The sequence below is a fragment of the Gopherus flavomarginatus genome, chromosome 16, assembly GCF_025201925.1.
Source record: "Gopherus flavomarginatus isolate rGopFla2 chromosome 16, rGopFla2.mat.asm, whole genome shotgun sequence".
Taxonomy (NCBI): Eukaryota; Metazoa; Chordata; order Testudines; family Testudinidae; genus Gopherus; species Gopherus flavomarginatus.
In genome coordinates, this window is record NC_066632.1 from 15,354,647 (window position 1) to 15,381,302 (window position 26,656).

General features: G+C 59.5%; 1 pseudogene; it reads right to left on the bottom strand.

Annotated features, from left to right (window-relative positions):
- Positions 1-8,439: 8,439 nt before the first annotated feature.
- LOC127035560 (syntaxin-binding protein 2-like) overlaps positions 8,440-26,656 on the bottom strand; it is a 37,558-nt pseudogene continuing 19,341 nt past the window's right edge.

Below are 26,656 nucleotides of genomic sequence, written 5' to 3' on the forward strand. Positions count from 1 at the left end.
AGGTACTATACTGCAATCTCTTTATCATGAAAGTGCAACTTACCAATGTAGTGGGTTTTTTTTTTCTTGCATAACTGCACTCCAAAACAATGAAAAACTTTAGACCCTACAAGTCCACTCAGTCCTACTGCTTGTTCAGCCAATCACTGAGAGAAAGCAGTTTGTTTACATGTACAGGAGATAATGCTGCCCACTTCTTTAATACAGTGTTACCTGAAAGTGAAAACGGGCATTCGCGTGGCACTGTTGTAGCTGTCTGTGATGCTCTGTACCCCAGGGGAACACCCTGCAGCCCTATGTTCACCTTGTGTGGTATCTTGTGCAAAGTTTGTCATGTCAGGTGTCTTTGGAAGGCTCATAATGCACTGAGCATGGCTGTTATAGTGATGTTCTATTGAGGTTATAATTTCAGGTATATAGTTCTGAGGCTGAAAATGTATCCTCATGGCTTAAAACAAGCCCATGCAAAAACTCTCCAAGAATGGGGAGACAGTTCACACCTCCTCAGGGCATGAATGGGACAAACTCAGCCCAACCTCATAGGGACAATGGACACTGGTTCAGGCAGCAACAAAATCTGTTAGACCCTGCAGGGAGTCACCCCCTTCCTTTGTGCAGTTTGGGATTACGATGGTGTAATGCTCAGCTGACACTGGAGGTGGGGGGCAGGGAGAGCTAAGAGGAAAGATGATATTGCTGAATATCTGACTACCTTCGAAAGGCTGCGTGTAATACGTGAAATCCCTGATAAGAGAGTTCCTACCCCGACTGCAAAACTAACTGGGAAAGCTCAAAATGTATTCAGTGGAATGCCTATTGAAGATGCTTTAGGCTACTATAAATGTAAAGATACTGTTTTGTGAAGTTTTCAGATGACACCTGAAACATATAAAGTTAAATTTAGGATTCTCGTGGTATGAGTGATGGGGAATATGGAAACTAAATGCAAGATTTGTTGGGAAAATCGGCAAGGGGCAAAGGTGTTACAAGCTGAGGGAATGCTGGATCATGTTTCTCAAGAGCATTTCCTAGGCCTGTGTAAGGCTGATGTAAAGCAGCGTCAATGGGACAAAGATGTAAAGTCTGTGGATGAGATGGTATCTCTTGCTGATGCCTTTGAACAGACTCAGGTGTCTGTTGAGGCCAGGCCACAGAAAAAGGGGTTTAAAACTGGTGGGAAAGGAGGATCCCATTTTGCCCCTGGGAAGAGAGAAGGGAGTTGGGAGCCTGAACAGTTTCTTACCAAAACACATTCCTCTACTGGTACCTCCTGTCCCCAATCTCCTGTAAAAGTAGAAGAGCCCAAAAGGTGCTATCAGTCTAATTCCACTGATCAGCTGAGGAATAAATGCCTTGTGCTAGGAGGAAGCAGGCAACCAATAGCTCATGTTAGTTCTGCTGTCCTCAACCCAGAATTGTCCCCCCCTCCTCCAGCAACTGGAAGCTATTATATTGGTTCTGTGAGATTAGCCTCTGCAGAACCAGATATGGAGCATGTTAAGGCTGTCCAAATTGATGGCAAGGAACATTTGGGGCAGAGGGATTCAGCTGACCAGATGTCCCAATTTTATAGGGACAGTCCTGATATTTGGGGAAATGGAGAGGGGCGCCTCGACGGGGCTTGGGTTTCCCAACAGGGCTGTGGCCTCCCTGGGGGCCCCAGATGGACCTAACTAAAGGGGGTCCTGTTGTCTGTATTGGCAAGACCTGTTTTGGACTGTGTTCCTGTCATCTAAATAAACCTCTGTTTTACTGGCTGGCTAAGAGTCACGTCTGACTGCAAAGCGAAGTGAGGGTGCAGGACCCTGCGGCTTCCCCAGGACCCCGCCTGGGGGGGAGGAGGGACTCGCTGTGGGAAGCGCAAGGAGGGGCAGAGGATGCTGAATGCTCCAAGGAGAGACCCAGGAGGTGAAGCCGTGTGAGCTTCTTGTCCTAAAGACAGTCTGCTCCATGGAAGAGGAGGCTCCCCAAAGTCCTGACTGGTTTTGAGGGGAGCAGTTCCAGAGCATCATCTGGGGACTCCATAACAGTTTACAATGCAAATGCCTGATGTAACTACACCACGAGGCTCCGGTGATGTGATAAGTGAGATCAGCATCTGACAAGCATTTCAGCATTTCTAAACACCAAACACATTCACATCAACTTCACATCTGTTCTAACAGTGGGAATGTAGGGTTATTAAAAAAGGTACTAACAGTGATTCCCCCAAGTGACAGTGACCCCCCAGGTTCACCAAGTACAAAAATCTTTTAAATTCTTATGTTAAAACTTGTAAGCTCCTGTCTGCAGAAAACATTGATTGTATCTGTTCTGTGAAAGATACTCTATTACTATGTCAAACTTACAAACAAAATAATTGACTTTGTTCTTGAAGTGGACACTGTTACCACCCCTGCTGTGAACCTTAAGCCGTTAGTTGACTCTGCCTAAGATATGGAATGTATGTTGATGAATGCTTGATGTACGTGAATGGTTAGGGAGGTGCCAGCCTAGAAAGGATCCGTGGGCCGAAGAATGTGTCAAGTGGACCACCAGACAACCCCTGGAGGGTAAATTGGGATCCACTCCAAACACCTGGAAGGAATGTGCCACTTTAGACAGTGTGGAGCCACCAGGAATGTGAAACGGTTCCCATAGACTAACATAGGAATGAAATCCTATAAAAATGGACTCTAAAAACTGAGAACTTTGAGTCTCTGGTTCTGCTGCCAAACTCCAGAAGCATCAGGTGCATCTGACACAGACTCGGCTCCATCCTCGTGACCAAGATACCTGGCCAGTAACTTGGCATGAGCAACTTCTAGGCTGGTAACTGTAACACCTATACAGAACCTGAATGAATGATTGTGTGAATGAATGAATGAATGAATGAACGGTGTGTGTGTAAAAGGAATAAGTAGTGATAGGAATAAGTAGTTAAACAACGTTGTTTGCTTTTATCTTTTCTTTATTATTATATTTACAATACATGTGGCATCTTTGCCTTATCCCTCTTCTTAAGATCCTGCTGGTTTTTATTATATTGGTATAACAGGAACGCACTGGTGAGCCAGCCTGGTTCCCAGCTCTGCATTTGTCAGCGTTCAGTGAGGCCTGGAGGCTTGGCCTGGCTCCTGGTCTGCCAGCATCACAGGGCCTTGCTGCTTCCTCAGCCTCTCACGCCGAGACCCTCCCTGCGGAGGTCAATGGCACTGTGGCCACAGGTGCTGACTTCTGCTGGCGCCGGTGGGTGCTGCCCCCCTCTGCACCTGGCCCTGCCCTGACTCCACCCCTGCCCTACCCCTCTCACCCATGCCCTGCCCCTTTTGAACCCCTGCCCTAAAGTCCCCACCTTAACTCTGCCCCCTCCCTGTCCTTATTCCAACCCCTTCCCCAAATCCCCTGCCAACCTCCACTTCCTCCCTTGAGTGTGCTGCGTTCCCGCTCCTCCCCTCCTCCTGGAGCTTGTTACGCTGGCAAGCGCTGGGAGGTGGGCAGAGGAGCGGGGATGTGGCACTCTCAGGAAAGAGGCAGAGGTGAAGGTCAGGTAGGTTGGGGGGGGGGAAGCTTGGCTGCCGGTGGGTGCAGAGCATCCACTAATTTTCCCCGTGGGTGCTCCAGCCCCGGAGCACCCAGAGTCAGTGTTTATGACTGTGGTGGACTGGAGTCCCATTCCTCCAGTCCCCCTTTGTCCTCTCCCCATGCGGTGTGAGAGCCTTCCCTGCAGCTCCTATCAAATGGATCCAGAGGCTGCTGCCCCCAAGTGCTCTGCCCCGAGCACCCCATCCCTTCCCTCTGTGCCTTGTTAGCCCATTGCGTTACCTGTGCGTGCCCCCTTCAGGGCTGCAGGCCTATTGGGCAGGTGGGATGGCAGCCCCCCCCTTCTCTTCCCCCCCGGGGGCTGGGACTCAGGCCTAGGAAACATTAAACCCCTGCACAGCTGGAACGGGGAAAGGGTTGGTTGCCATGGAACTGGGGGTATTTATGCTGGGCTGTGGCTCTGCTGAGGTTAGTGGGGTGCTCCAGAGAGTTCAGGCTTAGCTGGAGCTGTAGGCTGTCCCCCAGGTCTCCTGGCAGCCTATCTGTGGTTGTGCACCTTGGGGGCAGGCCTGCCCCTCACCCTGGTGCTGGGGCTGACGTTCCTCGCTAGCCTCTGCCCCACCCCCCAACAGGACGTCAGCCTTTACTTTGTGCTGTGGGGCTGCCTACACCTACCAGCGCATGATCGACAAGGCGGAGGATGTGTGCCTCTTCCTGACGCAGCCCGGCGAGATGGTGGGCCAGCTGGCTGTGCTGACCGGGGAGTCCCTCATCTTCACCATCAAGGCCAACCGTGACTGCACCTTCCTCAAGATCTCCAAGTCGGACTTCTAGGTGTTGGTGTCCCCCTTCCTCTCATCCTGTGGGCAGGTTCTGCCCGCCTCCCACCACACTTCCATCTAGACTGGTGGCAGATTGGGGCCGTGTCCCATTCCCCACCCCCATAAACTAGCCAGTTGGGCAGATGTCTCTGCTGGAGCATTTTAATTCTGCGTCCCCAGTCTGCAGCCCATCCACCTGGCAGCCGTGCAGCAATTATCCAAATGGCTGTTAATTGCGGCTGATAAGTCCCCACTGGGATCAGGGACGGAAAGCTCCGCAACTGAGCAGATTGGGCTGGGCCCGAGCAGCGGATTGGAGGTACCAGGGTCTCTCACCCTGTCCACAGCAGGCATGCAGCACTGGCAGTGCTCATTTGCCCAGCAGGGAGAGAGGAGCTGGCCCAGGGGGCAGGGGACACAGGGCCTGCTGGGCTTGAAGGGACTGACCTATTCCCCGCGGGGCACATTCCCCAGCAGGCTGCGTGTGCAATTATTAGCAGCAATGTGAGAGGAGAGAAGGATGGGCAGAGCAGGGAGGCTGGGAGGCAGGACTCCTGGGTTCTGTGCTGAGCTCTGGGAGGGGAGTAGGGTCTAGGGGTAAGATCAGGGGCTTGGAGACAGGACCCCTGGGTTCCATGCCCAGTTCTGTCCCCAAATCAATGTGAGTCACTCCCACTCTGGGTGCCTGTTATTGAGGTCAGGCTAACAGCATTTTGGGTTCTATAAGTAGGGCATTGCCAGCAGATCCCCTCTACTCAACATCTAGACGATGGTGAGGTCTCATCTGGAGAACTGTGTCCAGTTTTGGGCCCTGCACTAGAAGGAGGATGTGGAAAAATTGGAAAGAGTCCAGCAGAGGGCAACAAAAATGATTAGAGGGCAGAGGCACATGACTTCTGAGGAGAGGCTGAGGGAACCGGGATTGTTTAGTCTGCAAAAGAGAAGAATGAGGGGGGATTTGATAGCTGCTTTCAACTATCTGAAAGGGGGTTCCAAAGAGGATTGATCTAGACTGTTCTCAGCGGTACCAGATGACAGAACAAGGAGCAATGGTCTCAAGTTGCAGTGGGGGAGGTTTAGGTTGGATATAGGAAAAACTTTTTCTCTAGGTGGGTGGTGAAGAACTGGAATGGGTTACCTAGGGAGGTGGTGGAATCTCCTTCCTTAGAGGTTTTTAAGGTCAGGCTTGACAAAGCCCTGGCTGGGCTGATCTAGTTGGATTGGTCCTGCTTTGAGCAGTGAGTTGGACTAGATGATATTCTATGATTCTGTCATTTTTCTCCCTCTGCCTCTCTCCCAGTCAGAGCAGCCGCCTGCCCTCCCCTCCCCTGCCCTGCCCTCCTCCCATGAACCAGCCAGGGGCACTGGGCTTGAAGGGGTGCTAGCCAAACATGGCCTAGGCCAGGCCCAGATGCTCACAAACAGGACGCGCCCAGCCAGCCCATCCCTGTGCCAAACCTGGCCCAGCCCAGGGCCCAACCCATGGCTGCATGGCCAAGTCAGTGCCCTCCAGCTCCCGCCCTCCCCAGCTACCTGCAATAGCAATGCTGCCCTCCCCCACACGCTGGCCTGGCTCAGGGAACAAAAGCCACTCAGTGACTCTGTGCATCACCAAAATCTCCCAGGACCGGGGTAAGGCGGGTTTGGTCCTTGGCACAGCACGGCTCACAGGCCTGGAGCCTCCCTCCCACGTTGTGGGGTGCGCGACCATGTGTTGCTCGCTGAGTGCCCCCTGGGCACTAATGGCACTGGGAATGGGCTGGGAGAGGGCAGGAGGGGCCATGGCCCATGAGCAGTTCGAGAGAAGTTAGACAACTCCCCACCCTAATGAGTGATAGGTCTGATCCCTTGCTGCGGTCACCCCTGGTCTGGGCCCTGATCCCCCATATCCCTCTGGACCTGGGGCAGGTCTCTCACTGTCTCCAGCTGGTGGGGGTAGGGTTGGGTTGCTGATGGCACTAGCCCCTATGCTCAGTGACTACAGAGTCAGGGTGAGTCTCCGAGCTGAGCTGGAGGACCAGGGTGCGGGAAGGATAGGAGAAAGGGGCTCTCTCTCAGCCCCTCCTTGTCTCCTTTCACCCTCCAACGGGGGTGGATGGCTGTGTGTGGTGGAGGGACACAGCCACTGCACCCCCAGCTGCTGACACAGGCTAGAGGGTGCCAGAGAGGAGGCCTGGCCTGGCTGGTGGGACGAGCCTACAGCAGCTGCTCACACAATGCAGGTGCCAGCGCAGGAACAGGGCCCCAAGGGCTGGGGGCCAGCAGCAGCCAGGGTGGCGGGACCCTGGGGCAGCTCGAGGCACAGGAGGATGGAGGAGGTGGGGGTTGGGGCAAAGGCCGGGCCCTAGAGGGGGAGCAAGGAGCAGGTGTTCTGTCCCAGATCTGAGCGGGAAGCAGGGGCTAGTGGTTAGAGCAGGGGCTGCGATGCAGGGGGCTGGGTTCCAGCGCTGATTCCAGGAGGGGCAGGGGCTGGGTGGGTATGGTTCCCTGTGGGGACCAGCCTGGGGGCTGGGCCCTGGTGGTCGCTCAGTTTCTGCCCCAACCCCACACTTGATGGGGACCCTATAGCTGGCTTGGGGGGACTCCTGGGGCTCCCTGATGGTCCCTCTGGCACACGGACCAGAGTGGCAGAACAAGGGAGTTGGGGCAGCGAGACACGGGGAACTGTGGGGGCACAGCTGGCTGAGCCAGCACTGCATCAGCAGGGGGCATCCACAGGCCAGAGCAGAGCTGCCCCCAGGCCCTGGTCCAACAGTGAAAGGAGCAGCCACTGCCCCACCCTGCTCCCGGGTGCGGGGAGGCAGCGCTGGCTGCGTGACTTAGAGCCAGGACGCCTGGGACCTGCAGTGGGGCCGGAGGGGGAGCTGTGGAGATCCTGCTCCCTGGGCCCTCAGCCACACGCCTTGCCTTGTCCCTCCCTTCCCCTGCCTGTGAACTGCAGCAGAGACCTCGGCCAGCCTTTGGCATCGCAGCTCATTGGCCCAGGCACACGCCCAGCAGGGCAGTAGCTGGAGGCAGGGCCAGCACTGACTGAGTGATAATGGGGGGGGGCATCAGAGCTGCAAACATACAAACTCTCCCCCCCCCCCAGAGGTCACTCCCAGTAAAGGAGGTCACTGCCTTTATCTGGCATCACGCCTGCCAGCACTTGCCCTAGCACAGCCCTGCCGGCGGGCAAGAGGGAGGGGACCACTAGGGCCTGTGGGATGCAGGGGGTGAGGCTTGGCTCAGGGCTTGATCAGACCCAAGGGGGCTGGAGCTGGCTGCCTCATAGGGAGCTGGGGCTCCAGGGGCCCAGGGGGTGGCTCTGATACCCAGGGAAAGGCACTGAGGAGGTGTCCGCCACTGGGCAGGGGCATGTGATTCAGGCCCGTTGGGGCAACGAGCCCAGCTTGAGTCCTGCGGGGCCCTAGGTGCAGCCCGGCTCTGCCCTGCTGCGGACCAACCCTGGACGCACCTCCTATGCAGTCCTGGCTCCACCCCCACTTACTTGGGCACTTTGACTGCAACCCCTCCTAGGACCCCTCCTCGCTTCTGGAGCCGAGGTCCCCACTGGGGGACGAGGCCGAGAGGCCAGGGTGCCAGGCTGTGGTGGGAGGGGTGCAGGGAGCCAGGCCTGGGCCAGCTCCCCAAGGGGAATGTATGGGGGCAGAAGTGGGGGGTTCTCTTTAACCCTTTGCAGACTGGACAGACACAGCCTGGGGCTCAGTGGCTGGATCACATCCCCCCTCAAAGTCAGACGCTGGTAGCAACCTCTGTGCGCCCCCCATGGCTGACAAAGGGGTGACAGGAGAGGGAGGGGGAGGGGCTGTACTTTGGGTCCCAGGCAGGGGAGATTGGAATGGCCGGAGCTGGTAGATAACAGCGCCTGACTGTCCCCTTACCCCATCGGAGGCAGGGTGGCCATGGGGCACAGAGGGCCACAACTCTAGATGCTGTGCCAGAGGCAGGGAGCCTGGCCTGCCCCCTGCCCTAACAGCCAAGCACCTGGGGGTCCCAGCCCCTCTCCTGTCCCTCCCCCAAAAACTGACACCGCAGCCAGGAGTAGAGGGGGAGATGCCTTGTTGAGAAAAGCAGGTGGAGCTGGGGGCAGTGAGCTGTGGGGGGCAGAGTCTCTGGGAGGAGGGGGCTGCTTCTAGGCCTCCTCGGGAGGCAGCTGGTGGAGGGTTTGGACGTCATCCAGGAAGCGCTTGGGGGTCAGGATGTGACGGGAACCTGGCGGGGAGAGAGGTGGTTGGCAGTGGTGGGCACAGTGGGGGAGGCATGAGGTTGGCATCACTATCTCCCCCATCCTTGCAGTTGGACCCTGCTCTAGTGCAGGGGGGCGGCTGTCTCCTGCCCCCCGCAGCCTGGCACTGCACCCCTCGTACTGCTGTACCCTGCATGGCCAGGCAAGAATCCACGCGCTGACAGCGTTCCTCACCCTTGGGTCTCCGAGGGGTGTGTGCAGGGGGTGAGCCATATCCCCATGGGTGTTACTGGGGGTGCCTGACTTGGCCCCCACACATGGTCCCAGGGCAAGGAGAGCCCTGGGGAGCCAAAGGCCAGGAGATCTGGTGGCTAGATACAGGCCATGTGGGGCTGCAGGGGGGTAGGGCAAGCACCTCTGTTCCCAGGCCCCCCTGGGTGTGGGAAGACAGAGAGTGGCATGGATGCCCTGTGGGTGCCGGGCAGGCAGTGCTAGGGTCTTCCCCTCCCAGAAGGTCCCGACTGTCCCTGACCTGGGCATTCCAGCCGCCCTCCCCTCAGGACTCGCCCCACTCACCGATCACCACCTCCCACTTGCCCTCGCTGGCCTGGGTCACTTCGTAGGCGCAGCGCATCTCAGACATGGACACCCCACCCAGCACGTAGATGAGGAGGCGCGGGCCTGTCCGGTATTCGGCCGCTGGCTTGTTCTTGTGCCAATGCCCGAAGCAGGCACTGGGGGAGAGAGGGGCAGTGTGGATACCAGGGGCTCGATGAGGGAATGCCAGACAGAGGGGTGGGCACTGCCTGAAGCAGGCACTGGGGGAGAGAAGGGCAGTGTGGATATCAGGGGCTCGATGAGGGATGCCAGATGGAAGGGCGGGGCCTGGAGGAGGCTGGGGGCAGGCCCTGCCCAAAGCAGTGGGACAGGAGACCCAAAGCAGGCAAGAGGGAGTAGGGGAGGGTGGCACCTGCCCTGGGCTGGGGGTGCTGTCTATAGCCCGGCCAGTCCCTTCCCTCCATCCTGGGTTCTGCTGTGTTGAGGGACTGCTGGGGGGCGGGAGACATGGTGAGAGGGGTTCAGGGCTCCAGTCTCTTGGGCACCCCCTCCCCTGTAGAGGGCAGGGTCCTGGCCACGCACTCCCAGACACAGGCTCCTACACCCTGGGCGGAGGGGAGGGGATGTCAGGGCTCTGCCCCTCTCAGCCCAGCCAGGCTCAGCCTTACCTGACAGCAGCCTGGGAGCTGGTGGAAGGGACCGGGTCTGAGATGAAGGGCTACAGCTTCCTGTCCAGTCTGTCCTCAATGATGTCCTGTGGGGGAGGGTAGAGGGGAGGACAGGTCAGCAGGGGCCAAGCAGCAGGAACCTTGGACCTGTTGGCCAAGCCAGACCCCATTGGGGGGCAAGGGCTGAATGATTGACAGTCCCTGGGGGGAGCAGCCTGGGGCCCCCTTTCTGGGGTGGCGCATGGGGAGCCAGCAAAAAGCACACTGACTCCTCCAGTGATGCCCCCCCCATCTCCCCACATCCCCCTCAGCTGCTCAGTGCCCTGCTGTGAACTTCCCACTCCTCCATCATTATGGAGAGGGCAGAGACCTCCTGCAGCTGGATCCAGGGCCCCTAACTTGGGGTGGGGGGGAGGCTGCCCTCAGTGCCCTTTCCCTGCTGCAGGCAGATCCAGGCCCTGCTTCTTGCCCCATGAGGTGTGTCCCAGCCATGCAGGGGATCCAGGCTATGGTACAGCCGAATGCCACATAATAGGGGCTTTTACATAAATCCGCTGCGTTGACTTGTACAGGGAAGCTTAAGGCCTGACGAGCTGTGGCTGGCGCGGGGGGTGGGGGGAGGCAGTGCCCCTGATTGGATTAGGTACGGGATTGAGGCTACCACACCTGCTTGCCCCAAAATCCCACAGGACGAACCATCACAGTGCTCGAGCAGGGGCCTCGGAGCCTCCCGCCTGTGATCTACCAGGGACAGGAGCTTGGGCCAGGGAGTTAATCCCTGGTTTGGAGGATCCCCAAGCCAGTAGGCTGAAGGCAACTAAATGTGCTCCCCTCACCCCCTCGAGGAATGCCCCACAGGCAGGGCGATGAGGAGCTCAGGCCCCAGCAAGCATTGGGGGAAGGAGCGACCATGCCACCTCTCACAAGCTAAGCAGGTTTGGGTCCAGGCAGTGCTTGGATAGGAGACCTCTAAGGAAAAGCCACTGGGTGCTGGGGGTTGCTAGTGAGTCAGCAGAGGGTGCTCTATGACCCCAGTGCGGCACTAGGGGGCGCTGTACTGCAGGGAGCGGGCAGAGGGCTCAGCAGGGGGCGCTCTCCCCTGGCAGTCAGTGCTGGTCCCAGTGCGGCACTAGGGGGCGCTGTACTGCAGGGAGCGGGGGGAGGGCTCAGCAGGGGGCGCTCTCCCCTGGCAGTCAGTGCTGGCCCCAGTGCGGCACTAGGGGGTGCTGTACTGCAGGGAGAGGGGGGGCTCAGCAGGGGGCGCTCTCCCCTGGCAGTCAGTGACCAGGACTATGCTGCAGGAGTTTGTCCTTCAGATGAACGACAAACAGCTGCTCCTCACTGGAGGTTAGGCCAAGGACCCTGCCAGTCATTCAGATTCCAGTGCCAGTCATGACAGTGTGCTGCCTGGACCCCTGCACTTCCAGCCCCACACACTGATCACCTCCTGCCCTAGTCTCAGGCAGTGCTGCTGTGTGGCCGTTAACAGCTGCCTGCCACTCCTCAGGAAGAATTCAGTCCTGGTGAGGGACCCCTGTATGAACCGCCCGTGCCCCACCCCAGAGGTGGCAGCATCTCAGCACCGGGTAAGTCAACTCCCCTGTACTCATGTCTATGATTTAAGACCCCTAAGGATGGCAGCAGGAGAGGGCTCTCTGATGACCCCTCACATGGCTGGAGCCTTGTGCAGATACAAAAATATGGATGTGCATCAGCCCACGAGCCACTAGCCCAGTGGTCTCCAAATTTTTTTGATCGCACACCCCTACATAAGTAAACAATTTTTGAGCACGCACCCCCTGCCGCGCTGGCTCCACCATTTTTGCCAAAGCAAAAAAAAAAAAGCCGTGCGGACTCCCACCCGAAGCGCTCCTCCTGCCGCGCACCCCCAAGGATCCTCTTGCGCTCCCCACTTTGGAGACCACTGCACTAGCCATCTTTTACCTGTATCCACATCCTCACGAGCAGCAGGAAGCGCTCACAAGGGCTAGTGGGGGGACGGAGAGGGGTCTTGCAGGGAAGAGGCAGCGCAAGGGTGGGGACTGGGGTTAAGGGGCAGCGTGGAGGGGGCAGGGTCTTGAGGAGAAGGGGTAGCATGGCGGTGGGTCTCAAGAAGGAGCAATGTGGGAGCGGGCTCTGGAGAACGGGCAGCGCAGAGGCGGGGTCTCCAGAACGGGCAGCGTGGAGGGGGTGGGGGCTGGTGGGAAGGGGTGTCTTATCAAGTGATGTTCCTGGGAGGTCACGAGCGATGGTACAAGACAGCAGCAGAGCATATTGCATCACAGTCGGGTGGAGGGGTGAGGCGCTGGTATGGTGACCAGACAGCAAGTATGAAAAATCGGGACAGAGTGTGGGGAGTAATAGGTTCCCACATAAGAAAAAGTCCTGAATATCGTGACTGTCCCTATAAAATCGGGACATCTGGTCACCCTTGGCGCCAGGGCCCTGCCTGCTCCAATCCCAAATCCTGCAGCCCAGGAGCTGGTGGGGATGCTGGTGCTGCTCGACCTGCAGGACAGGAAGCAGTGCAGTGGGGCAAATGGGTGCCGGACAGCCACTGGCTGGTGGCCCTGAGCGCGCTGAGCCCCCCGGGCTGCATGAACCGGACACCGCGGGCCAGGCGCTGCTGGGGAGTAGAGACTGACCTGGTTGTATCTGCAGCCGATCCACTATCTGCAGAAATGGTGGGCAGATATGCAGGGCTCTACACATGGTTGACCCCAAACCAACCCCTCCCATTTGGGCCCAGCCTGCCAGGTGTGACCCCCACCCCAAGGCCAGGAAGCAGATGGCCGGATACCTCCATGACGTCCTTGAGCCTGGGGGTCCAGCGGGAGAGCTGGTAGGTGGACTCCGGCAGCACCTTCCTCTCGGGTTGCAGCTGCTCGCTCTGGGGGAGAAAGGGAGAGAGGGTGAGAGGCAGCAGGGAGAGGGTGTGGGATGGGAATGGAGGGAGAGCGCGGCTTACCTGAGTCGCTCCAGCCAGGCTGGCAGGGGAGAGGCAGAGAAAAGAACAGAATGGACCACTGAGCAAGAGAGAGAGGAGGGGAGAGAGACTGATGGGAGGACAGAGCCGCTTCCCCCAGTTTGCCGCATGGCCACTCCATGCAGTGGTCACCAGCTCCAGCTCCCTGGCGATCTCATAGACTCATAGGTCAGAAGGGACCAATATGATCATCTAGTCTGACCTCCTGCACAAAGCAGGCCACAGAACCCCACCCATCCAATTTTATAACAACCCCTAAGCCAGGACTGAGTTATTGAAATCCTCAAAATTGGTTTGAAGACCTCAAGCTGCAGAGAATCCACCAGCAAGCGACCCGTGCCCCACGCTGCAGGGGAAGGCGAAAAACCTCCAGGGCCCCTGCCAATCCGCCCTGGAGGAAAATTCCTTCCCGACCCCTAATATGGCGATCAGCTAAACCCTGAGCATGTGGGCAAGACTCACCAGCCAGCACCCAAGAAGGAATTCTCTGCAGTAACTCAGTTCCCATCCCATCCAACATCTCCCTGCAGACCATTGAGCAGACCTATCTGCTGGTAATCCAAGATCAATTGCCCAAATTAACGATCCTATCATAACATCTCATCCATATACTTATCAAGCTTTGTTTTAAAGCCAGAAAAGTCTTTTGCCCCTACTACTTCCCTCGGAAGGCTGTTCCAGAACTTCACTCCCCTAATGGTTAGAAACCTTCGTCTAATTTCAAGTCTAAACTTCCTAATATCTGAGGTCCTGACCCTCAGGGTCCTCTGCAGGGGTAGAAGAGGTCACCCCAGATGGGGAGTAACTCAGGGGTCCCCCTCATATGGGGAGGGCATCACCCCACTGTACAGGGACAGAGGCCACCTCTGTGCTGGGAGTAGGTCACTGCCATAGGGGCACATCCCCAGGATGGCCTGGACTCCCCTGTGCAGCACAGATCTGCCCCCTGGCATGGGTACAGCTACCGGCCCCTGGCCCCAGTCCCTTACCCCAAGCATGAGGGAGGTGCCCAGGAGCGCCATGTTGCGGATGACGTTGCTCTGCTGCTGGATGTTGGCATGCTGGATCATCTTGCAGAGGGTCTCCGAGCTCACACCTGCATGGGGGAGAGACAGGTCATTGCTAGCCCCGCTGGGACGCACCCACAGCCCAGGCTCATTCAGTCTGTGGCAGTCCTAATTCCAAGATCAAATCCTGAGATCCTGCTGTTCCCACCCAACTCAGAGCTGGGGGTAGAACCCAGGAGTCCTGGCTCCCAGAACCATCCACTCTAGCCCACTAGACCCCACTCCCCTCCCAGAGCTGGGGGTAGAACCCAGGAGTCCTGACTCCCAGCACCACCCGCTCTAACCCACTGGACCCCATGCAGTTAATGATTGAATTCAGGTTCTTGCTGCTCCTGCCTGCACAGGTTCTCTCGGGTGCTGGGAGCAGGGGTCTCTCTAGCTCCCCCCGGCAGTGCAGTGGGAGCCCCCCCTGCCCCAATCTGGGCTCCCCCTCCTGCGGCCAGTCAGGTGCAGTGTCAGAGCTGAGACCTGGCTCTTTAAGGCTGTGAGGCCTTGAGCTGGAGGGAAGGCAACTCCCCTCAAACCATGTACTGCTGCTTAGTGCAGAGAGGGAGGCCTGGCAACTCCACACGCTCCCTGGCCAGGAAACTGGGCAGCCAGAGGAGCCACATGAGGGCACCTGGCCTGGGCAATGGGCGCAGAGGCAGTGCCTGAGCAGGGTTACAAGAAGGGCCTTGGAGCAGGGCCCTGCCCCACCGAGCCAGCATGGGGCAGGAACCGATGGGGGAAGAGGGACTGTGCCAAGTGTCAGGGTCAGGGAGGTTCCCCAGGCCCTGGCGAGCTGGGGGAAGGGGCTGGATCCAGCAAGAAGCAGGGAGCTGGTCCAGGGAGGACACAAGGGGTGGGCAGGGAACTAGTCGCAGGAGGCTCAGAGGGCAGAACATGGTGTCTGAACAGCCTGCAGGAAGGGAAGGATGTTCCCCCTCCCTGCAGAGAACGGGCCAGGGGGGCCGTTCCGGGTGTGTGTCTCCATTTCCCCTCCCTGCAGAGAATGGGCCAGGGGGGCTGCTCCGGGTGTGTGTCTCCATTTCCCCTCCCTGCAGAGAACGGGCCGGGGGGGTCGCTCCAGGTGTGTGTCTCCATTTCCCCTCCCTGCAGAGAATGGGCCGGGGGCCTGCTCCGGGTGTGTGTCTCCATTTCCCCTCCCGCCAGAGAACGGGCTGGGGGGAGAGTGGAGGGGGGACACTGCTGGGAAGGCAGCAGCAGGGAGCAAAGGCCGCACCGTCCGGCTCGTAGATACCGAGAGGTGGGCAGAGGGGAGACAGGGCCGTAGAGCCTGGCTGGACACAGGCCCCAGGAAGCGGTTGGCCGGGAGGTGCCCTGCATGGCTGGGGGGGCGTGCCAGTCTAAGCAGTGCTATTCCCCCCCAGCCCCACAGGCCTGGGCACCGCCTCCAGGAGCACCCCCTGCAGCAGCAGGCCCCCCCAGTGCTGCCCCCTGCAGACTGTGTCGTTACCGTTCTTCAAGATGTAGAGCAGGATGATGCAGAGCTTGTCATAGGTCTGCACGCTGGGGTCCAGCAGGATGGGTATGATGATTTTCATGGGGTCCTTGATCTTCTCCCCGTCCACATCCATCCCCATGGCCAGGTCCTGGGGGACGAAGGGGGCAAACACACAAGGCCCAGGTTAGGCCACTCCGCTTCCTCCTGCCCCTGCAGCAGGATGGGAGACATTACGGCCCCATGACCCACAGCTCGCCTACCCCCCTGTGCCCCCTCCCTGGGGTCAGCTCCACCTGGGGTGAGCAATGGGCCTCCAGGGAGTAACCCGAGCCCCATGTCCCCCTTCTGCACCCCTGGTGCTGCATGGGGAGGGCTGGCCCTGGCTCCAGCGAGCCTATGGGTCTGAGACCCCTCTCTCCGGGCTGAGTCCATGAGCCAGACTCTGCCTCCCAGACAGGCTCTGCCCACAGACCCACCTGCTCCACGCTGCACAGCTTCTCCACCGATCCTTTGAAGTGCCGCATGCAGTGCTCGGCCAGGTTCAGATGCGTGGAGTACTGCGGGGAGAGACCAGGGCATGGGGGAGTTTACCGCATCACTAGCTGGTCCAGAGCACCTGCACCTCACAACTCCCAAGGAGGGCACCTCGGCCACAGGGGCAGCCCCAACCAGCTGTATAAGACTAGTATATAGGGAGTGTTTTGCCCAGCACTGATGTGTAGCCACCTCTGGGGTGGAGCGGGGCAGCTGGAGGGGAGGATCAGGAGGAGGAAGCAGCTTCCAAAGCAGCCCACGGTTTCTCTATTAGCCACCACGAGGCTGGGGGCTTGGAGCCCAACAGGTGTCGGGGTACCTGTGCCAGTGGCCAGGAGCTTTCTGTTGGCACATGGCCCAGTGGCACTAGGAGTGGCTCCAATGGGCTGGTTTGGAAGCCCACCAAGGCCCTCTCCCGAGAGCTGCAGCAGCAAGGCGCGGGCGTTACCCAAGGACTGCCATTGCTGGGGCTAACGGGGCAGCTCTGGGCACTGACGGGCAGGCTGCTGCCCATGGTGCCACACAGCACCTGGGAGGAAAATGGCTCTGCCCAGCGGGACAGGTCAGCAGCTCTCATTAGGTAGTAAAGCGGAGTGCCCCAGAGTGCCCTGTCCCCCAGAGAGTCCCTACTGTCCCTCACCAGCCCCACAGACACCCTGCCCCCCCCATCACCCCACTGAATGCCCTACCCCCCGCCCACTAACAGCTCCAGCCCCGTTACCTTGTTCAGGTCTTTCAGGTACTGGGGCATCTTCTTCACCATCTGGGACAGGTCCTCGATGTTGGCCTGGAGGAAGGCGGTGGTGAGATCCCGGCCCCTCCCAATGCATGGGACCCCCTGCAGGGCAGAGGCCTTCCCTGCGCCAGGGTGGGTCACTCAGGCCACATGTGGCTGTGGCTTGGGTTAGACCTGCTTTTCCCAGGCCAGCTGGAATGAGATGGGAGCCCCACAACCCTAGCGCCCCTGAAGTGTAAAGCGGCAGCAGGCTGGGGAGATGCCAGCATTGGCTCCCTGCAGCTCTCCCTGTGTGGCCCTGATCCCGCTGTCTGACCTCGCCCCATGGGCCTCTGCCCTCCCACATAGTCGGGAGTTGCAGAGCTCTGGCTGGGGGGCAAGGGGCTCCACATACACTTCTTAGCCCTTTACAGGCAAACTCTGGAGCAATGGGATCCACCTCCTCCGCCAAAGCCTCGTGGGGCAGCAGAGCAGCCTCCCCTCCCCATCAGTGGCAGTGGGATGGATCCCCCCGTCCCAGACTCCGCAATCGCTCCCTCGGCAGCCCCTGCCGCACTTTGTCCGTGGTCAGCTTCTTGCTCGCAGAGAAGGTGCGCAGCAGCTCCGTCACCTTCCTGCAGCAGAGAGAGGGGTCACACTGGAGCCAGGCACTGCCTTCAAGATAGGGGCACCGTGTCCTATGCTACAGGGATAGAGCCCCCACCCCATGGGCACCAGGGTTTTTAGCCTCGAGAGCCTCAGATGGGGCCGGGGGAGTGTGGGGGGCTCTTCCCAAGTTACCCCAAGGCAGAGAGTTCAGTGCACCTCTGGGGGCTCCTGACGCCTTGCTGAGTGGGTCTGGGGGCAGGAGCAGGCCCAGCAGGAGGTCGGTGAAGGACTCCCTCAAGGGGGCTGTGAGGTGCATGGGGATATCCTGGGATCGGGGGAAGACAGTGTCCAGCGGGATCCCCGAGAGGAAATGAAGACAGTGGCTCTGGAAGGGAGCGCTCAGGGGTGGGCATGGAGTGGTGTGTCCAGGGGCAGGGGGAGATGGGTTCTGGCCATGGGTGGGGCACGGTGGGGAGTGTCCGAGGGATGGGTGGGGCATGGAGGGACGTGTCAGGGGCGAGGCTGAGCGTGCTCACTTGGAGACGTCAGCGATGTGCATGTGCCGTAGCTGCACCTAGAGTTCGTCGTCTTCGTCCAGCAGTGCCTGTTTCTCCCGCGAGTCGCTGGTCCCTGTCGCCTCGTACCTGCGAGGGAGGGGAGACGGGGTCAGGCTGCGGCAACCCTACCCCAAGTGTGGGGGCTGCAGAGCAGCGCAGGTGCCTGGGTCACATCCCCCCCCGCCCGCCTGAGGAGGAGTGCGGGGCGCCTCCTGCTGGCAGCCAGGCCCTACTTGTAGGTGTCGTTCTCAATGCTGAGCAGGTCATAGGCCATGGCCTGGTAGGTGAGCTCGTGCAGCAGTGGGGACACCAGGTCGAAGCTCTGGTCCACGATCAGCAGCTGAGAGCGGGCTTTGTCGGGGCCCTGGAGCAAAGGAGAGAGAGACCCGTCACCCACTCCTCCGGCGGAGGGGTCCTGGCCTGGCTCACACGGCACAATCCAATGGGCCCTGGTGGCCTGAAACTTCACCACCAGCCTTCTCTGTGGCCCAGCCCCCAACCCCAGGGGGAAGCCAAGAGACACCGCCCAAGCTAGCTGGGATGTGCCCTGGGGTCCCGCCCTGACTGGCAGGGAGAGCTCCCCACCCAGCTGTGCTGCAACGCACCCTGCAGGGACAGGCCACCTGCCTCTTGTGCAAATAGCAATGCCCCCCTCCCCCAAGCATGCTCTCTACTCGTGCCTCTCCACCAACGGGAGCGTGCCCCTTTCAAGGCAGCCCACCGACTGCCCCCTGCCCCATATGCTGCTTGGGGGCAGGGGGAACTACACCAGAAGGCCCTGGTCAGTCTATCGTTAATGAACACCAGGTCCAGAGACTCTGATACAAGGTCCCAGATGGGGACAATGGGATAGTATCCCAATGCCCCACCTTGTATCTGAGCTGGGACCCCATGTGAGGATCTAGCTCCCCACTCCCAGCCTGGGTGGACTCCCAGCATCCAGCTGGACAGAGATCACTCAAATGGTCAGCATCTCAGACCCACATCATGGGCGGGCTGGCCTAGCCCCTGCTCCTTGCCTGATCAGCATGCACTGCCCTCTTGGCACTGGAGGTGGCGATAGGAGACCAGCCCTGCACTCCCATGGCAGAGGGCTCTGAAACCAGTTCCAGCAGCCCCAGTGGAAAACAAGCCCACCCAGGAGCACCTTGGCAAGGGGGTGCGTCTGCTCTTTGCTGGGTAGCACAGACAGTCGGGGGAGGGGGGAGCGGAGACGTACAGCCCCTGACGCTTCCCCAACTGTCCCACCTCAGTACATGGCCCCATTTTCCGCCACACTTGGAAGCAGAACCTCGGACCAGTCACCACCCACTCGCTGGCAGGTCTCCACAGTCTCTGGGTAAATGGGTTGAGGCTAGGGTGACCAGATGTCCCGATTTTATAGGGACAGTCCTGATTTTGGGGTCTTTTTCATATGTAGGCTCCTATTACCCCCCACCCCGTCCTGATTTTTCACACTTGCTCTCTGGGCGCCCAAGTTGAGGCTGACGGGGAAGCGCCTCTCTTGGAAGAGTATCTGGCCCCAACCACTGTAGCACTATCATTGCTTCATCCTGCCTCCCCCCACACCATGCACGTGGGGCTGGGCAGGGCTGTCACCCCATTGCAGAGGGGGATGAAGGCCCAGAGAGGCTGGGTGACACACCCAAGGTCACACAGGGAGTCTGTGGCAGAGCAGGGACATGAACCCAGAGCTGGCGCCATCATTGCTCTCCAGACCTACCCAGCCTGGGTGGGTTGCTATGCCCAGCTTGTCCCCGCCCCGCCCCCCTCACCTCCCGGACTCGGCTCACACCTTTGCCAATTCAACTCTGCTGGAGGGATCCCTGACTGCAGGTGGAGGCTGGCATAACCACTGGGTCACCCCACCTTGCCCAGAGCAGAGGGGTGGTTAGTGCACTGCCTGTGCCAGCTACTGCTCAGGGCTGGCAGCTGAGAAACATCAAGGCAAGAGGGACTAGTGCAGACAAGCCCCAGGGCGCCGTGACTGCGGGCTGGGTGGCTTTGGAGACTTGACTCCTAGAGGCCATGCTACAAGAGACCCTGGGGTTCTGCGCCAGCTGGCAAGGCGGGGGCACACTGGACTGGCCAGCCGGGATTGTGCTGCGTGGAGAAGGAGCTTGAGTCAGCAGTCCTGGCTCTGTGGTGGGTGTGCTGTCTGGATTCTATTGAAGGGGGCTGGACAGTCAGGACTCCTGGCTCCTATTCCTGCCTCTGCCACCTACTCCTGGCATGCTGCTCCATGCCTCAGTTTCCCCCAGGTAACATGGGGATAGTGCTTACACCTGTGACAGGGAGGCTTGTCAAGAGCCTCAGGAATATCCCTGGGGGGGCTCACCGGAGTAAGAGCAGCAGGGTTGCACGGAGCAGGACTTTGACCACCTCAGCACTGCTCTCAGCTCCTGAGAATAGCACAGATCAGACAAGGGCTGCAGGCTGGAGCCAGCTCTGCTGCAGCAAGTAGTTCCGGTAGTTAACAAGCAGGCTGTCAATCCCTTCCCTGTGTAGATAGTTGGGAACATCCAGCCAGGAGCCGTTGGAGCTGGCACAGTCTTTCTGGCTCCCAGGCTGATCTGGGTTGGATTCTTTTCATTTCACCAAGACTGGGAGGTGACACCCCCACACACACCATGATTCTTACCTTCCCTGAGAGTCCTTCCCCCCCCATGCCCCGCCAGAGAAGCCATGCAACATATAGGGGAAACTGAGGCACACATTGGCTTCATAAAATATATTACAAACATTCCCAGTTGGTCACAGGTGCACAGTCTCCCAGCAGCTCGGCAAAGGCTGGAAGCAAGAGCAGAAGCAACAGGAGGGAGAGATCTGGGCAGGTCTTGGATTTTACATCACTTTGCTTCTCCTAGGGGGACAGGAGCCTCTGGGTTTCCTGTGCGAGAATCCAGGGCAGGGTGGGTTTGCAGCTCCCCTCTGCTGGGGGTGGGATGGGAACGGCAGAAGCTGGGGGGAGCCCACAGGCCACGGCTGACTTTTGGCTAAGGCTTAGAAGAGCTGGATTCTAGTCCTGCTCTGGCAGACTCCCTGCATGCCTCAGTTTCCCATCTGTAACACAGGCCAGCCTGCCTCCCCTGGGAGGCTGAATTCATTAGTGAGGTTCCGATACCATGGGGATGGGTGTAGGAGTGCGCACACAGACAGAAGTGTCCAGGTGTGGAAGAGGCTCCATGTGCAAAGCTTAGTTCTGTGATCAAACTGCCTTGTTTATAAACAGAGACATTGTGCTGGGCACACACTTCCCCAGGCGGTGCCTCAGTTTCCCCATCTGTACAGAGGGGATGAAGACACTGGCTTTTGTAGAGCACTTTGAGATCTGCCCACAGCCAGTGTTAGAGAAGGGCTGAGGCCATTAGTCCCCACACAGGGAATGCTATTGTTCTGCCAACCCCTCAGGATCTCCAAGGGGGTCTAGACCCTGCCAGGATCTCCAGGCAGGTTCGAAATCACTTCTCCTTCCTTCTACTTCTCATGTGCTCCCCCCTCAGTTCTGTCCCATGGCGAGGGCATGGCCGGCACAGCTCACTCACCTCTCCCATGCTGGGCTCATGTACCTTGAACGCCTTGAGTTTAGCCAGCACAGCGTGAGCCAGGTGGAAGTTATCATCATGGTCCCTGCAGCAAAGACAAACCCTGTGGGTCAGAAGCCTCTCCTCCCGCAGAGGCACACGCACTTCCTGTAGGAGATGACCAGGTACCCTTCTCCCTCTGGGCACACTCACTTCCTGTAGCGGATGGCCGGGTATCTCCCCCGGCACGCTCACTTCCTCTAGGGGATAGCTGAGTACCCCTTCCCCCAGGCACACTCACTTCCTGAAGCAGATGGCTGGGTACCCCTTGTCACAGTGTGGGGGAGACAAGGCCCTGCACCCCCAGCTTCCTGCGACTCACCATGACTCTCAGCCAGCCAGTAAAACAGAAGGTTTGTTTAGATGACAAGAACACAGTCCAAGACAGGTCTTTCAGATACAGACAACAGGACCCCCTCAGTCAGGTCCATCTTGGGGGCGCCAGGGAGGCCAGGGCCCCAGCTAGGCTCCCCTCCATTTTCTCAGCCAGCTCCAAATTGAAACTCCCTCCAGCCGTCTCACCCAGCCTCACCCCCCCTCCCGCCGCTCCTCCTCCAGCCTTTGTCCATTTCCTGGGCAAAGGTGTCACCTGGCTCCAACCCCCCTCCTGGTTCTCATGTTACATGCTCAGGTATCTGGCCTCAAGGAAAGTCTCCCATCCTCAGTGCAGACAGTCCCAGCAAAACTCCCCTGCAACCTTCCCAGGTCAATACTCCCCTCTCCCTGCTGCGTCACAGGCACCCATGGAGTATTCAAAGAAAACATTAAGAACATTCCCACTTCGTCACACCCCTTCCCCCGGCACACTCACTTCCGGTAGCAGATGGCTGGATACTCCTCCAGGGCTTCACACAACATGGCAATCTGCTCTGCCATCATCTCCTGCTCCTTGTTCTTTTCCCAGAAGCGGTAGGGGCTGAACCAGTTGTAGAAGGTCTGTGACCTGTCCAGGGAGTACACCTGGGGAGCGAGGGGAGCAGAGATCAGACCCTGGTGCCAACTGCTGACAGCTAGGCCAGCTGTGCTCCATACCGCGCCCCTAAAATGCGCTGTTGGACCAGACCAGCCAGGCACAGCCATAGGAAGCCCCTAGTGAGGGAGACCCCTTTGCCAAAGCCACTCCTGTTGTGGTAGAGGGACAGCGGCCCAGAGATTCATGCACCAGCCTGGAATGAAGACTCCCCGGTTTCAGGTCCTTACTGAGCTGCAGACTCCCAGGTGCCCTCAGGGGTGTGTCTCTGCCCTGGAGAAGTCAATGTTGGGGGAGGGAGTTTGGCCATGCTTCAAGTCTGGTGAAAACTCCAGTGTAGCCACAGGGAAACCCGGCATCAACGCGCGCCTGTTGTTGTCGCTTATTTCACAGGCCGAACAGAACAAGTCATTGGGGCAAATGTGCTTGGACACCAATAAAACAGTATCGAGCCATGAAGGGTTTGCTGTTGGAATAGGACAGGTGAACCGGCAAACCCTCCTGACGGACACTCAGCTTATAGCAGCCAAAGCTTCTCTTGGCACAGCTGGCACTGGTACCCCAGATGAAATAAGCTACAGTGGCGAAAGGACTGCTTTGCCAGCATAACAGCATTTACCCAGGGGCTCTGCCACCACAGCTGCATCAGTTACAGGGGGATTTTCTCTCTCACGTCCCCGTAACAAACCCATACCAACAAAGCTTTTGTGTGTAGACCAGGCTCATGTTGCTCTGTGCCTCAGTTTCCCCATCAATGCATTTGGGATTGACAACACAGCCCTTCCCCCCAGGGGCATGAGGGGGGAAATCCACTGACGACACAAGGAGGGGATGGGGCAGTTGGGCAAAGGGCAGGTGTGTGGAGTATCGGGCTGTCTTGCAGTCCTGGTATAAACCATCGGTAAGAGCTGGTAAAGCCTCCTCCCCCATACAGCTAAGTCAGTGATTCCACATCTCACAGGGTGTCAGCAACGGACTAGTCCCTGCTTCCCTGTACTGCAATAAACCCAGGGTCCTAGAAGGGAAAGTTTCCCCCCACCCCCCCGAGCCACGTTGAATACTATGGGTGGGGTATCGTAAGTCACCATCTCCGCCCCGCAGCCCAGCTCCATCAAAGCCCGGCCCCCCCCTCACCTGGCTCTCATAGGGCAGGAAGGCCAGGTTGATCTCCTTGAGGGTTTTGATGGCCTTGGAGATCTGTGACTTCCTCAGCTCCTTGAACAGAGGCTCAGTACAGGCTGCAAGGCAAAGGCAGTGGGTGGGCGTGACAGGCACAGGGCTCAGGACCCCCAGCACAGCACCAGCCCCCACAGACAGGGACAGGATGGGCACAGCAGGGGCATAGTGCTGCACACCTGTGGGGAATCTGAGCAAGCCAGCGGGGACACACAGGAGTCAACGATGAGTCCAGCCCCCATGAACCAGAGTCACGCCGGGTTCTCGCCTTCTGCAGCATCAGCAATGGGGGGGGGCACAATCTCTCCTATGCAGCCCCATCTCACACCCTGCCCTCAACCACTCCACAGGGGGAAGTGACCAGACTGTACAACTCCGGATGATGCACAAGGAGCAACGGGGACTTGGGCTCCCCCTGCGCTGTAATGGGGAGAAGCAGATGTGACCCTGACACACTGGGTTTTCTGGTGGTGTCCCATGCCCCCACCCCAGTTGGGACAGATGGAGCAATGCATGCTGGGAATGGTAGCCAGAGGCCGCCTTTCTGGGCGCACGCTGTGAGCCGTGTTGGCTGGAGGCAGGCCCGTGGGGAAGAAGGGGGGGAAGGGATAGGTGGGGTCGTTCGGGTCTGGTCTGCTGGGGCACTGGCCTGCTGGCAGAGAGAGACCCCCCACCCCCAGTGTGTCACTGGCCAGGCTTCCAGCTGGGGGATCCACTGCCCCCCGAATACTCACGGCTGATGAAGAAGACGTGAGCCGCCTTGTAGTTGAAGGTGGGGGTTCCCTGGAAGTCACTGATCAGAGCCTGCACCGACTGCAAAGTGGGGAGGGGAGTTGTCAGCACCAGCTGAGGCCCCTCCCTGCTGCCCTAAGGGCCCAGCCCATGCCCAGCCCCTGGAGACTCAGGGCCCAGCATGATGCCATCGGGAGGTGGGCTGGTTTTCACCCCTCTGGCTCTGGGCTCCCTCCCCACCTGGAGCAGGGCATGGGACCATGTGCCCGGGACAGTCTCAGGGCCCAGCCACGTCTCTCGCTGGCACACAAGTGTCCATGCTCAGCCACAGACGGGACCTGGCATTGGCCTTGCTGCTGAACTAAGTGGGCTCTGAGCAGTGCCCAGGGAACAGCTGGCCGAGCAGCGATCCCAGGCAGCAGCCATCAGGGCCTGCTCCCTCCCCGGGCACCACACTGGGCACCTGCAGCCAGGGCCGGTGCAAGGAAGTTTCGCGCCCTAGGCGAAACTTCCACCTTGCGCCCCTCCAGCCCTGCAGCAGCTCTCCGCCCTCCCCCGCCCTGAAGTGTGCCGCCCGCCCCCGTGGCAGCTCCCCACCCCATGGCCTGAGGAGCCCTGCGGTACCTCCTCACCCCCCAGCTCACCTCTGCTCCGCATCCTCTCCAAGCAGGACTGCGCAGTGGAACCCCTGGCCTGGCGGCTGCCGGTACCAGAGTGCTGACCCAGGGGACCTCCCTGGGTTGCCAGCGGCGCACCAGGGCATCCCAGAGGATTCCGGGGGCCTGGGGTCTTCAGCGGTGGGGGGCCCCTGCTTTGGCGGTAATTCGGCGGCGGGGGGCCCTTCCGCTCATGGACTTGCCACCGAAGTGCCCCGGAGACCCACCGTGGAGCCCCCCCCACGGCCGAATTGCCACCGAAGCGGGACCAGCTGCCGAAGTGCAGCCGGGTCTTCAGCGGTAATTCTGTGGCGGAGGGCCCCCGCTGTGGGTCTCCGGAGCACTTCAGCGACTGGTCCCAGAGTGGAAGGGCCCCCCGCCACCAAATTACCGCTAAAGACCGGGCTGCATGTCTGCAGCGGATCCCGCTTTGGCGGTAATTCACTGGTGGGGGGTCCTTCTGCCCTGGAGCGGAAGAACCTCCCCGCCAGCGAGGACCGGGAGCAGAAGAAGCTCCGGGGACCGGGCTCTGCGAGAGTTTTCCGGGGCTCCCGGAGCGAGTGAAGGACCCCACTCCAGGCGCCTCGAAAAACGCTTGTGGGGGCCTCTGCGGGGCCTGGGGCAAATTGCACCCCTTGCCCCCCTCTCTGGGCACCCCGGTTGGCGCGCTGACCCAGAGGAAGCCCTGGGCTGCCGTCAATGGCGCCCTGACCTGGGGGACACCCTGGGCTGCCAGCTGCCATGGCAGCGCCCTGACCCGGGGGGCCTCTGGCCTGCCGGTTGCCACGGCGGTGCGCGCTGACCCAGGGACCGGGTCAGTGCGCCTCCGCGGCAGCCGGCAGCCCAGGGTTTCCCTGGGCCAGGGCATCCCCCGGCTGCTGGCTGCCGTGGCGGTGCTCTGACCCGGGGGACACCCTGGGCTGCCGGCTGCCGCGGCGGCGCGCTGACCCGGGGGACACCCTGGGCTGCCAGTTGCCCCGGCGGTGCGTGCTGACCCAGGGACCAGATCAGTGTGCCTCCGCGGCAGCCGGCAGCCCGGGGTTTCCCTGGGCTAGGGGACCCCCTGGGCTGCCGGCTGCCGCAGCGGCACTCTGACTCGGGGGACCCCCTGGGCTGCGAGCTGCCACGGCGGTGCCCTGACCCGGGGGACACCCTGGGCTGCCGGCTGCTGCCGGCAGCTCATACTCCATCTTTGTCCAAGCAGCAGCTGCCGGTCAACCATTTAAAAAAAAATTAGGGGGCCCTTTTTGGCGCTCCCAAATCTCGTCGCCCTAGGCAACCGCCTAGTTCGCCTAAATGGTTGCACCGGCCCTGTGCAGCTGTAATGCTGAAGTCACATTCTGAGCAGTAGCTCTTCCTGTCAGAAACAAACAGAAGAACAGATCTTCATCCAGCTCACAGTGTGGCTCCCTATGCGTGAGTTGGTGATGTCGAAGTCTCAGCTGTGACTTTAGCTCTTGTCTGCAGCTGTCGTCTTGGAGACGCAGACGGAACATCAGTCCCGTTCCAGGTGGTGCCGTAGTAACAGGGTTAACACAGGAAGAAGATGGAAGAGGCAGCTAATGACTATCCATGCTTGGCGGTGTCAGAGAGCGGGATGTGGGTGGTCAGGTCTAGTGGTCAGAGCAGGACCTGCAGCCAAGAACCAGAGCTGCGGGTCAGAGCCAGGGGCCAAATGCCAGCGCCAAGGGTCAGATCCAGAGGCAGGAGCCAGGAGTTGGAACCCAGGGTCAGAATCGGGCTCGGAGTCGAAGCTCGAGATGAGGAATGGGAGCTGAGGGTCAAAACCAGGTTACCTGGAGAGAGACAAGGCAGGAGCAGGGCTGGACCAAGGCCGGAGCTACCATAGCTGTGGGCAAAAGCTTTGA